The 16,189-nt window shown below is 41.4% G+C and overlaps 1 protein-coding gene across 1 annotated transcript in view; it reads right to left on the reverse strand.

The window, feature by feature from the left end:
- The window catches only part of LOC105467271 (gremlin 1, DAN family BMP antagonist), a 53,865-nt gene that overhangs the window by 18,440 nt on the left and 19,236 nt on the right, over positions 1–16,189 (reverse strand). The window lies entirely within an intron of this gene.

A 16,189-nucleotide genomic window follows, 5' to 3' on the forward strand; every position in this document is an offset into this window, starting at 1 on the left:
GTTTGTAGTTGCCTGCAGGATGGGAGCATTGAACCAGGTTGAAGACCTGTCTTGCTCACATGGGCTCCTAGAGAGATAGGTAATCAGAAATACACAAAATACTTAGGCGATGACCAGTCCAGCCAAAGCCCACCACCAAGCTGTATTGGAGCCAGCGGTTCTCCCCACGTGCAAACTGCTGTACTCCTTCGGAGCATATTTTACAAATTCATTAACTCCTTCTCATCTAAAATAAAAGCTTTAGTCACTTCTTTTTTTCCCCAAGGCTTACATCCTGCCCCAAATCAACATACAAAGTGGCTGAAATTACCTCCAAAAAATGGAAGTGATTTTTTTTTGGAGCCCTGACGTTGTGATTTTCTCTATCTCCATCTATCAAATCATGATGACTCTTCGTCATGCAGTTTCTCAGGCCATATTTTCTACAATAGAACTCCCACCTCCTCCCCCCAACACACGCCCCCTCCTCTGTATCCCAAAGAGACAGAAAGAGCTGTGCATCACTGCAACATTTTTCTTCATTCTCACTTCTCTCTCCCTTCTCCCTGGCATTATAGTATTTCCTGCCACTAGAATGTAAGGTTCGTAAGGGCAGGGATTTTGTCCAGGTCGCTTTGATTACATGAAGCACATAGAATAGAGATTGTCTAACACAGCACTCAGATTCAATAAATAGTTGTGGATGGAGAATGTTGAGCACATTCCCACTAAGATTATCAACTGAGCCAAATGCTGAGGATATAACCATTGTGGATAGAGTAAACACAGGCCCTCACCTCACAGAGTTTATAGTCTAGTATGTTTGTAAATATTTATATAGAAACACAAGTTTTTTGCCCAATATTTTTGTTTCCACAGCTCCTAACAAGTTCTTGCAAACCATTTTCCAATCAGGATGAAGGCATAAGGGTAAAAACTCCCTAGACCTCTCTAAACATGGTTACATAATTAAAACCTGCTTTTAGTAAGGGGAGAAGACATAGAATGACTCGATGTAGTCAAAGTTAAACTCTTAAATCTGAGATGCCTAAACCATGATCACTTAATGATTAATTTTATTTAATGAAAGTACTTTCAAACTACTTTGAGGTTGTGAGAAGAGTAGATTCTGCTCAGCCACTGGTTTGTAAAAGTAAAGTCCATTTCCTCTTGTTTTGCCCACCTGTGTATGGAATGTGCTAGCCTCCCTCTAACCCCAAGAAGCTAAAAGAGGGCTGCTCCCCAGGTTTGGAGAAGAACTTTGAATACCTTTATAGAAGAGTTTTTACTTAGATCTGCAAAAGCTGTGTACAGCTGTTCATCCAATTGCAGAGACTATGTATGCCATCTTGCATAGGATTAGAAAAGAAGCCCTTCACACAGTTTGAACTGAACTTGTATGCCTTTTCTAAAGAAAAGAAAGTATTAAACTATAAACCTGACAATGATTAAGTAAAAACATATTGACAACAGTCAAACAGCAGTTAAATGGATCATATTGGGAACGAATTTTTGTTACGTTAGTAAGGAAAAAAATCCCCACAGATAACCCAATGGGAAAAAAAAAAATTGCACATGGCCAAAGCACATGGGCAGGTAATTCACAAAAAAAGAAACCTGGACAGCCGGTAAATACAAAAAGATGCAACATTACACCAGTAAATCAGGGAAATATAAACTGAAATAAGAAGATACTGTTGCTTATCTATTAGGTTACCAAAGATCTAAAAGTCTGACAATACCCAGCATTGGAAAAGGTAGAGAGAAGCAAGCAATCATATGCATTGCTAGTGAGAGGGTAAATTAGTACCATCATTTCAGAGAGCAATTTGTCAATATGTGTTAAAATTAAACATGCACTTAGTATGCCACTTCATATATTCTATGAAACACATAGAATATAGATTGTCTAACACAGCACTCAGATTCAATAAATAGTTGTGGACTGAGAATGTTGAGGCATTAGACTTCTAGGTAAAAACCTTAGAAAAGTTTGAATGTGTGTATGAGGGCTAGAAACTTGTGTAAGCATATTGATTGTGGTATTGTTCATAACAATCTTAATGTCCATCAACAGATATAGGAGAGGGCATAAGAAATTATTTTATTCATATGGCAAAAAGCTACACAGCTAATAAAAGAAATTGATTAGGTTTTTATATTTTAACATAGAGCTCAAAACATAGAGATGCTTTTTTTTTTTTTTTAAATAAGGAAGCTGCAGAATGATATAAGTAGCATGATACCATTATGTGTATTTTGTAGTAAACATATAAAAATAGCATAAGTTGCTTGTGAAACATGTGGTCATGTGCATGTATAAATAGCGGATTGGAACCTAGACCTCTAATGATCTTTACCAGAATGAGGAGGGGAGGAGGTGGATCAGGCATGGACAACAAAAGAAATTTCAACATTACAAAACATTTAAACATTTTATTTCTTTAACAAAAATCTTGAAAGAAATATGACAAAATGTGGACAATCTGAATTTCTGGGTGATGGGTACGTGGATGTGTTTGTTAGATAATTCCGTCTCCATGTTGATAAGTTTTTAAACCCTCAAAGTTAAAACAAATGTGATGTTTCTATTATGATTTCAAGAGTAACTTTGATCATCATTTGGAAACTGAACATTTTTGCTTCCCGTGTGTCCTTTGTAACCAGCTCCAATCTGAGTAGGCATGTTTTCAGAATGCAGACAAACCCTTATGTAAGTGTGTATGTCTACTGACCTGTCTGAAGGCTGACTCCTGGCTATCCACCTTGCTATCTATGCCTAACCAGTTTCCTGTGTATGAAAAATGCACGTGCATATGAAAATTCTGGACAATGTTGCCAAATACAGGTATATGAAATGAGTTATTCAGGACCATTATAATACAATTCATGCCCTATTTCATGCACATATTTATTGTGTATACTCCACGTGCAGTGCAATATGCAAAAGGTGAAAGTTTCAAACTATGAACATAATCCTTCATAGTCAATAGCTCTGGCACAGTGGGAAAAAGCACTGAACTCAGAGTCAGGAAAGTCAGAGTAAATTCCTGATACTTCCCCTTAGAAGCTGAATGTCTCAATTAAGTATTTAAAGCCTCTGGGCTGAAATTCAACCATCTGTATTACAGGAATGGTGGTAACACCCACTTCTGGGTAGATGCTGGAATTAAGTAAAACAAGCTCTGTGAAAGTGCCAGGCACCTAATAAACATCAGTGTCTGCATGGATACTAGAGTTCAACTGGGAGCTAACACACACAAAAAAACAGTACGTCTAATATCAGCGTGTGTTGGGTCTTATGTGTCTTTATATTCACTCTGGGTAATGCAGGGGTGGCACACAGCAAATGCTTGACAAAGCTATGAAATGAGTACTTGCATAGGGAGAAAGAAGGAAGGGAGGGGAAGAAAATAAGGGGAAAAGAAGGAGATAGAGGAAAAGATAAAGAGAGAGAATGGAGGGAGGAAGGAAGGAAAGAAGGGAGAGAGAGGGAAGGAGGAAGACAGGAAAGAAAGTGATACCTTTCAGTAAATGGCACAGAAACTTTGTGTGTGTGTGTGTATGTGTGTGTGTGTGTGGTGTGTAAAACCAGTAAATAGTTTTACCAAACACTTCTGGCTCTTTTTTGCTTGCACTGTAAGAATCACGCTAACCTAAAGTTACCCTTCTCAGGATGGTTCCACTGCAGTAATAGAAGCTAAGAATAAGAGACCAGAAGATGCTCAAATGTGTAGTTAGGCAGGCTGAAACTCCCATCCAAGAGACTGGGGAGCGAAACAAGACAGGAAGCCAGAGACACCAATGTATTTCTCAGCAAATATTCACATACCCAGTGCTTAAATGTAACAGAGTCTATCTGAAAGGAGGCTCGTTTCTTTGTCTGCAGACAGGATAACTTGTTACGTTCGAAAGGTTTAAACCGAATGTATTTGTTTTGAGCTCTTTGATGTGACCTCACTCTTGGGAAAAAGATGTGATGGGACTTTATTAATAATTTTGTTTTCCCTTATAGCTTGTGTTCTTCATTTTCTAATTTTTTTTTTTTTTTTTTGGTGGAGGACTTCTCTTCGAAAAAAACTCATTTTACCGCAGTTTTAAAATGCTAGTTCATTGGGGAGGATCTGTTGAAAGTATCTGTTAAACTGAAGGTTGCAAGGTTTTACCCCACTGTCTCTGGCTATCCTGCTCCTCACTTTTTTTTTTTTTTTAACTTTTGGCTTACTTAGTCCATTCCCAGTCTTTGTTTCCTTGATGACTCTGCTATTTACTAGAAGTCATTTTAGGATCCACCTTTTCACTCTTGTGTCCTTTTTTAAAGGCATGTAAGTATAGGTGTGATTTTACTCTTGCTGCAGCTCTCCTAATATGTCACTTGGACTGGTTCATTACATCTTATAAACTATTTTATAGGCTGGGCACGGTGGCTAACGCCTGTAATCCCAGTACTTTGGGAGGCCGAGTTGGGCGGATCACAAGGTCAGGATATCAAGACCATCCTGGCTAACACAGTGAAATCCCATCTCTACTAAAAATACAAAAAATTAGCCGGGCGCGGTGGCAGGTGCCTGTAGTCCCACCTACTCGGGAGGCTGAGGCAGGAGAATGGCATGAACCCGGGAGGCAGAGCTTGTGGTGAGCAGAGATCACACTACTGTGCTCCAGCCTGGGTGACAGAGCGAGACTGTCTCAAAAAATAAATAAAATAAAATATTTTATAACATAAAGTTATTGTAAAAATATTACAAACTCATCACAGAAAACTTGGAACTAGAGAAAAATATAAAGAAAATAAAAATATGCCGTAATCTCACAATCCCCAAATAACCACTGTTTGCTCACACACACTACATATATGTACATACATGGATTTCCTTCTAATTATATAGTGTATGTGTATGGTGTGTGTGCGTGTGCGTGTGTATATGAGAGAAAGAGAGAGAGAGAAGATGCTCTATATAATAAGATGCCTTATTTAACTTTTAAATTTAACCTAATATTTTAATTATTTTGGGGGACATTATTAAAAGTTTTCAAAAATATCAGTTTAACAGTAGTAGAATACTCTCTTGTGTGAATAACGTACTATAACATACTATAACATTTTATTTTCTCTTGTAAGAGTAACAATGTGTGTATGTGTGTATACATGCATTTCTTAAAGTGGCCTTTTATTCATTACCTGATGTGTACCAAACACAAGGCTTTATGTGCATTATCTAATTTAATGATCATAACACTTGTATGAAATTGCTACTATTGTTTGTTCTGTTTTAAAGATGAGGAAGCTGATGTCTAGAGAGGTGGTGTGACTGTCTCAAGGGCACACAGCTGTATGAAGCAGAGGAAGAATTCACAGCTGCTGACCCCCATGCCCCACACACTGAGCTTCTACCCTCTATACCGGGAACAAGAGTCTACACCATACACTCTTAGAACTGGTATTCAAATACCACTGTTTTTTCACCAAAGAAAAGTATTCCTAAGTGTCAAATGTCTTAAATAATTTGATAGCTGGTATTGTCAAACATTTGGTTGTATAAAATACGAACACATGTATGAGGAATATGGGTTTAGATATCACATGAGTTTACTTATAAAGAATGCTGAACACATGGCCATCGAAAACCCATATGCTGCCAGTCGCGGTGGCTCACGCCTGTAATCCCAGCACTTTGGGAGGCCAAGGTGGGCAGATCACAAGGTCAGGAGATCGAGACCCTCCTGGCTAACATGGTGAAATCCCGTCTCTACTAAAAATACAAAAAATTAGCTGGGCGTGGTGGCGGGCGCCTGTAGTCCCAACTACTCCGGAGGCTGAGGCAGGAGAATGGCGTGAACCTGGGAGGCGGAGGTTGCAGTGAGCTGAGATCACACCACTGCACTCCAGCCTGGGCAAAAGAACAAGACTCCATCTCAAAACAAAAAAAAAAAAGAAAAGAAAAAAAGAAAACCCATATGCCCTGTCTTGAAGTTTCCTACAAAAACCCAAGCCTGACTTATTGCCATTAGAACCGTTATTAATGACTGTATCTGTCTTTCTCTCTCTCTCTCTCTCTATATATATATATATTTTTTTTTTTTTTCTTTTTTGAGAGGGAGCCTCACTGTGTCACCCAGGCTGGAGTTCATTGGCGCAATCTCAGCTCACTGCAACCTCTGCTGCACTGGTTCAAGCGATTCTCCTGACTCAGCCTCCTGAGTAGCTGGGATTACAGGCACCTGCCACCACGCCCCGCTAATTTTTTATTTTATTTTTGTATTTTTAGTAGAGATGAGGTTTTACCATGTTGACCGTGGCTGGTCTTGAACTCCTGACCTCAAGTGATCCGCTTGCCTCGACCACCCAAAGTGCTGGAACCACGAGCGTGAGCGTATCAGTCTACCTTTAAAATTAGGAGCTTAAAATTAAGTTCAGTGTTTTGGGCTTCTTCTCAAGGTAAAGAAGGATGGAGCTAAAGGTGGAAAGCAAATTCAATACCTGCTTTCCCTTCTAAAGATCAATGTGAACTTGTACACCAATTTGCACTTGGCTCACAAACAGTCCAAATTTAAATCTCTTTTCAATCTTGGTTCCTTCACTCTTCCCTTCGTAGCGTAAAAGGTTGGATCATCTGGAATATGATTTGTCGTTCTTTTTTAAAAGAAAGATGAAAAATGTAAACTGTGGGCTCCTCACTGCTTATGTCAGAGCAATACATGTGTGCTTTATATAAACTAACCATTTGTCTATTAATGTTTGCAAAGTACTCCGTAGACATGAGGCATTTGGGACACTCTGGAGAAATGTGGTGCCTTTGGAGAGAGGATCAGAGAAGGAAGAAACCAATAGTAAGAGAAACTCCTTTATATGCACATGTATAATAGAATGTGAAAGAAAATCTTCAAGTTGAGCATCGAGCTGCCTTTTCCCTTAGGTTGAAAGTTAGCCAGTAGGAAGGAAACATTTCCAAGGAGACTAGGTAACCTTGCCTGCAGTGTTTGTTTCTACACTGTGTTTTACTTGTTCGAGTGACAGAGAAAGAAAACAAAGCTGATGGACTTTGGACTGGACAACGTAGCAGTGTGTCCCCAGATACCAGCTTCCAGATGATCTCCCTTGGGTCTCCCAGATGGAGCAGAGGTTTTCTGGTGACTCTGGTCACTGCATCAGCCTGAGCAGACAGGATCTCAGGATCTCCCAAGTGCACGTGTCTGCCTGCCCACGTCGCCACGATTTTGTAGAAAGGTGGCTGAGCATGGGATAGGCCCTTAAAGACTGTAAAGCGTGATTCTTTGTCATGTGGACATTAAGCCAAAGAAGAATAACTTTCTGGAAAAAAAGAAAAATCATAATGATTTTTGCAGCACTACTCTGCTAGCCAGAGCAATCCATGGATGTCTGTGGAATCATTAGGATGTACTTCCCCTGGAGAAATGTATGTGCTGGTCTCTTGGCACAAGCAACTCTAAAAAGTTTACCTAGCCAACACCTCAGGACACTAGCCAGAACCCCTCGTTATGTTTCCACTCTTCCAAGGAAGGAAGAAAGAAAAGAGGAAAGGAAGGGAGGGAAGGAGGAAAGGAGGGAGGGAGGGTATTGGTTCTTTTAAATAAGAAAGACAAATTATTTCAGATAACAGCAGCTTCCCTTAAATGGTATTTAAGCTTTAGCTCTGTAGTCCTAAATATCTATTCTAACAGCAGTTATTACTATGTGAGCTCTGCACTGTCAATCTAGAGAAAAGAATCTTGCCACTAAGAAGGAAAATTTCAAAGTGAGAGTTTGCTTTTAATACACACATATAATACAGACGTTCAATTGCACAAATGTAGCAGAGAACAAGAGAGGAGTGTGCAGTTGAGCAGTAAGCATCCACTCCTGCCCCTGGTGTTCAATGCCAGCCTGATGGTCTCCAGCTAATGTTCTCTCTGCATATGCAACACTTGAGCCCAGCAGGAGCTGAGCACATACCACAGGTCACCACGTTCACGCCTTTGCTCTTGCTCCTCCCTCCCCTCGGAATTCCCCACCCTTCTGTCTTCTGGTTGAATTCATACTCTGACTTCAAGCCTCCTTCTCAGAGCGTTCTGCCTTTTCTATTATTCTTGTCATATTTTTCCTTTATTATCGTTACATGTATGCTGGATGCATCTTCTTCAATGAAACGTAGACTCCTTGCATGGAGGAAGTGTCTCCTCTTCTTTGAGTCCCTGTGGCCCTAGCAGAGGCTGAGTTGAATCATAACTAAAATGTTCCAGGTCTCCTCATCATTTCCACTGCTGTCTTCTATTTTTATCCCATCACCTGTAGGAACCATGTCGGAAGAACTAACTGCTAGTTTCTCCAAAATGTCGCTGCCAGTGGCAGTCTAGTTGCTGTCTTGAGTCCATCCTGCCTCTTCACTGCCCACTCCCAAGTCCAGGTCATGGTCATTTCTCACCTAGAAGGTTGCAATTGCTTCTTTACTGCTCTCCCCACTTTCGCTGATGCTGACCCACAGCCACTGGACGCTTCTTCTTTTTTGTTTGTTGTTTGTTTTGTTTTGTTTGTTTCATTTTTAGATGGAGTCTTGCTCTATCACCAGGCTGGAGTGCAGTGGCACGATCTCAACTCACTGTAACCTCCACCTCCCAGGTTCAAGCAATTCTCCTGCCTCAGCCTCCCGAGTAGCTGAGATTACAGGCATGCACCACCACACCCAGCTAATTTTTTTGTATTAATAATAGGGATGGGATTTCACCATGTGGGCCGGGATGGTCTCAATCTCTTGACCTCGTAATCTGCCCGCCTTGGACTCTCAAAGTGCTGGATTACAGGTGTGAGCCACCGCGCCCAGCCTAGACATTTCTTAACTCATGTACTAGGCTATGTCCTTCCTTTGACTAATACCCTTTCTTCCTGGTTCTTACCAAATTTTTAAATTATGCAATTTATAGATTTGCTTGGTTTTTGTCTGTTTCCTCCATGTGCCTTAAGCTCTGTGGTGGCAAGAACCATCTCTGTGTGGCTCACTGACTCCCCGGCCTCTACATGGCACTTGGAGTACATGGATGCTCCCAGACCTTTGTTGAATTCATAGATTAAAAGTGCAGCTGTTCTCATTTTCCTTCATGTTATAACCCTTGCTGTAGCCCCCTTTTTGCCTTGCTCCTGTTTCTGATTTCTCCTTCTTCTTCTTCTTCTTCTTTTTTTTTAGAGACAGGCTCTTACTCTCACCCAGCAGGCTGGAGTACAGTAGTGTGATCACAGCTCACTGCACTCCTGACCTCCCAGGCTCAAGTGATCCTCCCACTTCAGCCTCCCAAGTAGCTGGGACTATAGGTAACCACTAATTTTTGTATTTTTTGTAGAGATGGGGTCTCACTATGTTGCCCACATTGGTCTTGAACTCCTGGGGGCAAGCGATCCACCCACCTTGGCCTCCCAAAGTGCTGGGATTACAGGCCTGAGCCATTGTGCCTTGCCTGGTTTCTGCATTTTACCTGGAACTCATTGGAGAACTCAATGGAGAACTCATTGGAGAACTCAATGGAGAACTCATTGGAGAACTCAATGGAGAACTCATTGGAGAACTCATTGGAGAACTCAATGGAGAACTCATTGGAGAACTCATTGGAGAACTGAGCCTCAGGAGCCTCTGAATCCATTCCCTGTAGGGGAGCCTCAGTCCTTAGTTTTGTCACAGAATCAGAGAGCACATTCCTGTGCTCTGGGCGCCCCACCCACTGAACAACAGTGGAGGCAATGATAGCACAGACTCACTCTGGGAACTGCAACTGCACCCCAATAAGTTCTCCCTGTAAAACCAATCGCAAGATTACATTCCTCAGACCCCAAAGAAGTGAGTAAGTTTTATGGCCTGTGTCAGGGCAACACCCACTCTGCTAAAAATATCATGGTAAAATTTCATAAGAAGTAAATAATGCACTGTTGCTTTGTGTTTCTGGGAAACCTTAAGGATTTGTTGTAGAAAGATATTTTGGTTTTCTTAGCCTGATGAAAAAGTATGCAAAGGAAAAAGTCATATTGGATAAGAGAAAGACTATTTGGGTATGTGGCCAGGAATGATGCACATTTTGCCACTTACTTCATTTTATGTTTTCATCTTTTTGGAAACGGAGGCAAGTAACTAGCGAAGTACATTTGAAGGGCATCCATAGTTCCAAATGCCTCTTCCTTTGTAATTTATTGATGAAGGACTAAGTAGCTCATCTAATTCATCTTGAGGAGATAGGAAAATGCTTATGGCAACAGCATTTTATCATGGTTGTAAGGCTTCTGAAAACATAATTCCAAACGATAGGAGTGGTTTGCAGAGCCATCTGGGAGGAGATGGGCTGATTAGGAATGTCTGGGGTCTTAGAAATAAATTCAGGTGAAGTCGAAGCATGTTTTCCAGATCTGGTAGATTTTCGTAAGACTATTTATGGCTGGTGTAGTTTAGCAGGCTTCTCATAGAGCAGTGGAGTTCCTGTGTTCTACATCCTTCCCACCAGGGCTCTTGTCTTCACCCATTCTCACACCATTTCTGCGTGCAGTGTTTCCCCAAATTCACTGTGTATCAGAGTCACTGGAGAAACAAAACAAAACAAAAAAATTGATCCCCAGAGCTTGCTCTATACTACTGCATGAGAATTTCCTGGGCTGAGGCCCAAGAATCTGTATTTTTACAAAGCTCTCCAGATAATTCTGATAAGCAGCCAGGTTTGACAATATGAGGTGTGGTGGAAAGAATTCTATTTGCATCTAAGCTCAACCATCAACTACCTAAGCAACTTTAGAGACACCAACTCTTGGGCTATCAGGAAACAGAGAAAATGATGCCTACATCACAGGGCTATTGAAGAATTAAAGGAAATTACATATGTGATCTATCCCACTGCAAATTTAGTAGGCTGCGTTAGTTAATCCTCTGCTGATGACCTAGCAGCTTAAAAGAGTTTTTTTTAACCTAAAAAAGTGTTTAACTTCCTCTTCTGTGTTTGATTCCTTATGAAACTTGGTTTCCCCTTTCGTCAGTTACCAAGGATCAGGCCATATGTAGATGAATCATAAGACCATTATGCCATGTGTTCCCAGAGCCTTCCAAGTGCATTGCTGCAAGAAACGCTCAACATTTAATGTATATTGTTTTTCGATATCTCTTTCCAAATTGCCAGTACAATTTCCATTTCTGGGAAATTACATAGACATGTCTGGATCCAGTTCTTTTATCTTTGCATTTCCAACTGGTCTGTTTTCCTTCTTTCTTCCCATCGAATTATTATATTTTGACAGTTTTAAGACCAGCTCTTCCTTGATCTTTTCCTTCCTATAATATACTGAATTGAAATGAGCCCATTTTCCTTAGTGAGCCTTCTCTCCAAACACAAAATACTCTGAAGTTCAGATTCTCCTTCTGTGAGTGGGTTAACATCACACAAAGTTTGTGGTTTCATCCATCATAAACAAGAGTGTTTTAAATGAACTCTGTTTCTTGTCTCCCAAGAATCACAGAAAGGTTGAGGGAAAGTGAAATAAATTTTCAGAAAGAAAAGTTACTTATTAAAAATAGCAGTGATAAAAATATGTAGATTGATTTAGGAGGAAGAATTTGTAAATTGTTTTAACTTAAAAGGAAACGCTCTTGCAGGCATTCACAATGAATCAGGGGGAAACACTTTGGCTTCTTCAAAAAGCTGTTTACTCTCTTTGGTGTTCACAAAACATATCCAACAAAAGCCTCTTCTCTTATGATGCGAGAGAAGAAGGCACACTGCATTTGAGAGCATCTGATCATACTTGACTCAGGAATGTTACGGGTTTTGGTTGTGTGCCCAGTTGATCTGAGCATATTAGCAAACACAGTAATAGTATTAGCTGCTGACAGGGTTTGGTATCAAACACATCCATTTGCAAAAATAGAAGAAATACCACATTCACATTTTTCAATGCTCCCCTTTACTTAAATACTGCAATGTGGTTTGAGTTGTGAATCTATTGAAGACATCTTCGATGAATCAACAGTCAAGGCATATGTAGAAAGTGATTTGGAAACAGTTCCCTGGGTTGTTGGTGGGGGAAGGGAGATAGTGTTGGGGCATCTTGCCATTCTCGTTCCTGCTTTTTCATTGGCCCCCGCTGCTTCCTAAGTCTATCTGCTGTTAAATGAAGGTAACTCCCTCTCTCCTACCCCAACCTCTCTCAGGGTATTCTGGAGTATGATAGACTAATTGCAAAGAAATGTGACCTTCTTGGATAACTGGTACCATCTAAATACCATGCATTATTCCCCTGTCAGACACTCTAAAATAGGATGAGCCAGGCTGAAATCTTCCAAAAGCTGTGGAGGATAAATAAACTCACATTCCAACTCAAAACTCAAAAAAACAAGCATAGGGAAAAATGATAAAGATCAGCCTCCGCTGTTACCTTTTTCATTCATACCATTGTCCGTTTGGGGTCTATGTCATGGGGATGGTTCCTATGCCAATCCTAATGATAAAGCTTGAGTTTGGTTTACATCTGTGCTGTGATTATTCATCTTCTTTAAAGCACTATTTCTTACTTTATCAGCCAGGAAGGTGGGAAAAAATAATCTCTAAAATTCTATAGTTTTTCACCTTTCTCCTTTGGAGCTATTATAAGATAGTAAATTGATAGTAAAACTGAGAGCAGGACAGCTGGGCTCTACTTTGAATTTTCATAGAGCTTCAGCTTACCTGGGTTTTGGCTATCCCTATATGGAAAATATATATCAGTGGTCTTCAGTGTTTTTGGCACCAGGGACTATTTTTGTGGAAGACAGTTTTTCCACAGATGGCAAGGGGCATATGGTTTTGGGATGCAACTGTTCCAACTCAGATTATATCAGGCATTAGATTCTCATAAGGAGTGTACAACCTAGATCCTTCACACGGACAGTTCACAACAGGGTCTGCGCTCCTAGAAGACTCTAATGCTGCCACTGATCTGACAGGAGGGGGAGCTCAAGTGGTAATGTTCACTCGCCCGGGGCTCACTTCCTCCTCCACTTCCTCCCGAATGGCCAGGTTCCTAACAGACCACAGACCAGTACTGGTCCATGGCCCAGGGGCTGGGAACCCCTGACGTGGTTGATACCTGACTCCTCAGGAGACAGGCTTTTGGAAGCAAACTGGAACACCAGATAGATGCACTCCCACAGATGCTGAAGTTGGAAGAGAAAGAAAAACATCTCTTTTTCTGCTGCTGCTTCTGCTATGAGAGATGGTAGCTGCAGGCAAACCCACCATTCTTGGGTCAAGACAATGACTTTGGGAGTGTCACACATCAGTGGTAGTGATGTGGTGGTGGCAGGGACACCAACCACTATTTCCTGACCTCTGGATTCCAGCTATGTGGGTGAGCTTGAACTGGTTAAGCCCAACTGTGGATCCCTGCCTCATGCTCCTCCACATCTTTAAATAATTTTGTAAGCACATAATTCCTCGCATTATATCCCTTTCATATGGACATATCCAGAGTAAAGAGTTTGTTTCTTGCACTGAAATCTGATGAATTCTGAATTTGGAATCTAAATCGAGGTTTAACACAGGCGCTGTATTGCAGGGAATTTATCTTCACATCAATATGATAAGGTAAGTATTATCTTTCCCGTTGGTTACATGAAAGAACTAAGGTTTGGTGAGATGGAATTGTTTGCTCAAGGCCACACAATTTGAAAGTCACAGAACCCAGAGTCAAATGCAAATCTAATTACAAAGCGTCTGTATCTAACTACTCTGTTAAACAGTGACGCCATGGGATCAAGTGTGTAATAATAGTGTACAAATAGCTGAATATTTATGGTTGCAAATGTGCTTTAAACTTCAAGAAGGAAGAGCCTGTATCTTATGCCTCTTTGATAAGACTCCCCAGTCCCAGAATATAGCTCAGTATTTGGCACATAGAATAGATCCTTGATAAGTTACTGCTGAATGAATAAATGAATGGTATTGTGATGAGTCCTGTCAAGGAAGGTGACACCATATGATGGCCACCTTGTGAGGAAGTGACTATAGTTTCCAAATGGGCTTTATTAAGATGCTCTGACTCCTCAGGTGTTCAGTTGCCACGGCTAAAAGCCATTACAAATATTTTTGTTTCCTGTGTATATAGTTACGGTTTTTGTTGGGAAGAACGGCTTATCAACAAGTTCTACTGGCACATAACATTCATCAAACAATAGAACATTCAGTCTATTAGGATGGGCTGTTAGGTCTTTCTAACTCAGCCCATCTTAGAGCAGCTCTTTTCTAAAAGAGTCTTTCTTTTGCAACTTATAAGTTAATAAGTTTTTAAGCCCAAATTCAAGGACATGGTTCTACAAGAATCTTTGCAAACACCCTGCCTTAATTTATGGACTTCAGAAGCCAATGTGTGAAACCCATAAATGTCTTAGCAACTTTCTCCATGGATTCCTCTGTGCCCATTTGGAACAAGTTTTCTTTTACTATATAGTTATGATAATTTTCAGTGGCCCTTGCCTTCTCACAGGGCTTTCTGGCCACCAAATCTGCTATATTCTACACATTTTCTTTGAATTGCCACATTCATGTGTATTTTAGCAGGAAATTTGATCCACGTTTCTGATTCACCTATGGTTAAGTCACCAGACAATTTTGGAAGAGCAGCCTGATGGCCAGAAAGTCTTAGTAGAGTCTCTCTTTCCCTTTAGAAACAGAAAGTTGAGTATGTGAAGTACAAGCTCCCCGAATCCTGCCAGGCCTAGGCTGTTGGTAAAACCCAGGCTTCAGGAGGCTTCAAAAAATACTACCTTCTCAAGATATGCTCCTGGCTAGGTATGCCAATTGCCTTTGGAAATAATGTCCGGGAGCACTTCGAAAGGTGATGGCCTGGATCTCTCCCTGACCCCATCTTAGGACTCTCCTACCCTCCAAGCTTGCTCCCCATTGAGTGGCCAGTGTTTCCCCAGGTGTCTCTGTTCTAACCCCCAAGACTGTTGCCACAGCATATGATACCAGTGACGGGCTGGGATATGCCTTCTGCACTGCCCAAGTGGCTATGCCATGGTCAGAGGAACACTGGTCAATGAAAATCCACAGCAGAACCCGATGCTCTGTCTGCCCACAGATCTGCCCGATGCTCTGTCTGCCCACAGATCTGCCTTGATGTTGAGCAGGGCCGTCCCACACATCTGGTCTGTCTCCCTAATAAATGAATCATGCACAACCGTCATGGTATGCAGCAAATTGAGATATTTGGCAGGAACTCTGTGCCTTGACACTTCCTGAACTACCGACATTTGGGCAGTGACTCAGAAAAGAAGCGGGTAGTTCTACTGGCTGATTCTAAGACAGACTTGAAGGCCGGGTGTGGCGGCTCACGCCTGTAATCCCAGCACTTTGGGAGGCCAAGGTGGGCGGATCACAAGGTCAGGAGTTCAAGACCATCCTGCCGAACATGGTGAAACCCTGTCTCTACTAAAAGTACAGAAAAACTAGCTGGGCGTGGTGGCAGGGGCCTGTAGTCCCAGCTACTCGAGAGGCTGAGGCAGGAGAAAGACGTGAACCTGGGAGGCAGAGCTTGCAGTGAGCTGAGATCACACCACTGCACTCCAGCCTGGGAGACAGAGCGAGACTCCGTCTCAAAAAAAAAAAAAAAAAAAAAAGAAAGACTTGAGAACCATGTACACAACTTCACATCAATTTGTAAACCCCACCAAAGTGCGAGGTAATTCCACCTTTCCCTCTGTACACAGTCTAAGATGATTGACCTTTTATGACTTCTTTAAAACATTCTATTGACCGGGCACGGTGGCTCACGCCTGTAATCTCAGCACTTTGGGAGGCCGAGACGGGTGGATCACAAGGTCAGGAGATCGAGACCATCCTGGCTAACATGGTGAAACCCCGTCTCTACTAAAAAATACAAAAAACAAGCCGGGCGTGGTGGCGGGCACCTGTAGTCCCAGCTACTCAAGAGGCTGAGGCAGGAGAATGGCATGAACCTGGGAGGCGAAGCTTGCTGTGAGCTGAGATCGCACCACTGCACTCCAGCCTGGGTGACAGAGCGAGACTCCGTCTCAAAAAAAAAAAAAAAAAAAAAAAATTCCATCATACTCATTCATTCAGCAGTTATTATTGCTTTTGTTAGGCTGCGTACAAGATATCAAGATAAAAAGAAAAATGAGACAGAGCCTATGGCTTCAAGGAGCTTATAACCCAGTTGAATGAGGCATACACATAATAAGTAAACAAGTATTGG

This window comes from Macaca nemestrina, chromosome 7 (genome assembly GCF_043159975.1).
Source record: "Macaca nemestrina isolate mMacNem1 chromosome 7, mMacNem.hap1, whole genome shotgun sequence".
In the NCBI taxonomy this organism is placed as follows: Eukaryota; Metazoa; Chordata; class Mammalia; order Primates; family Cercopithecidae; genus Macaca; species Macaca nemestrina.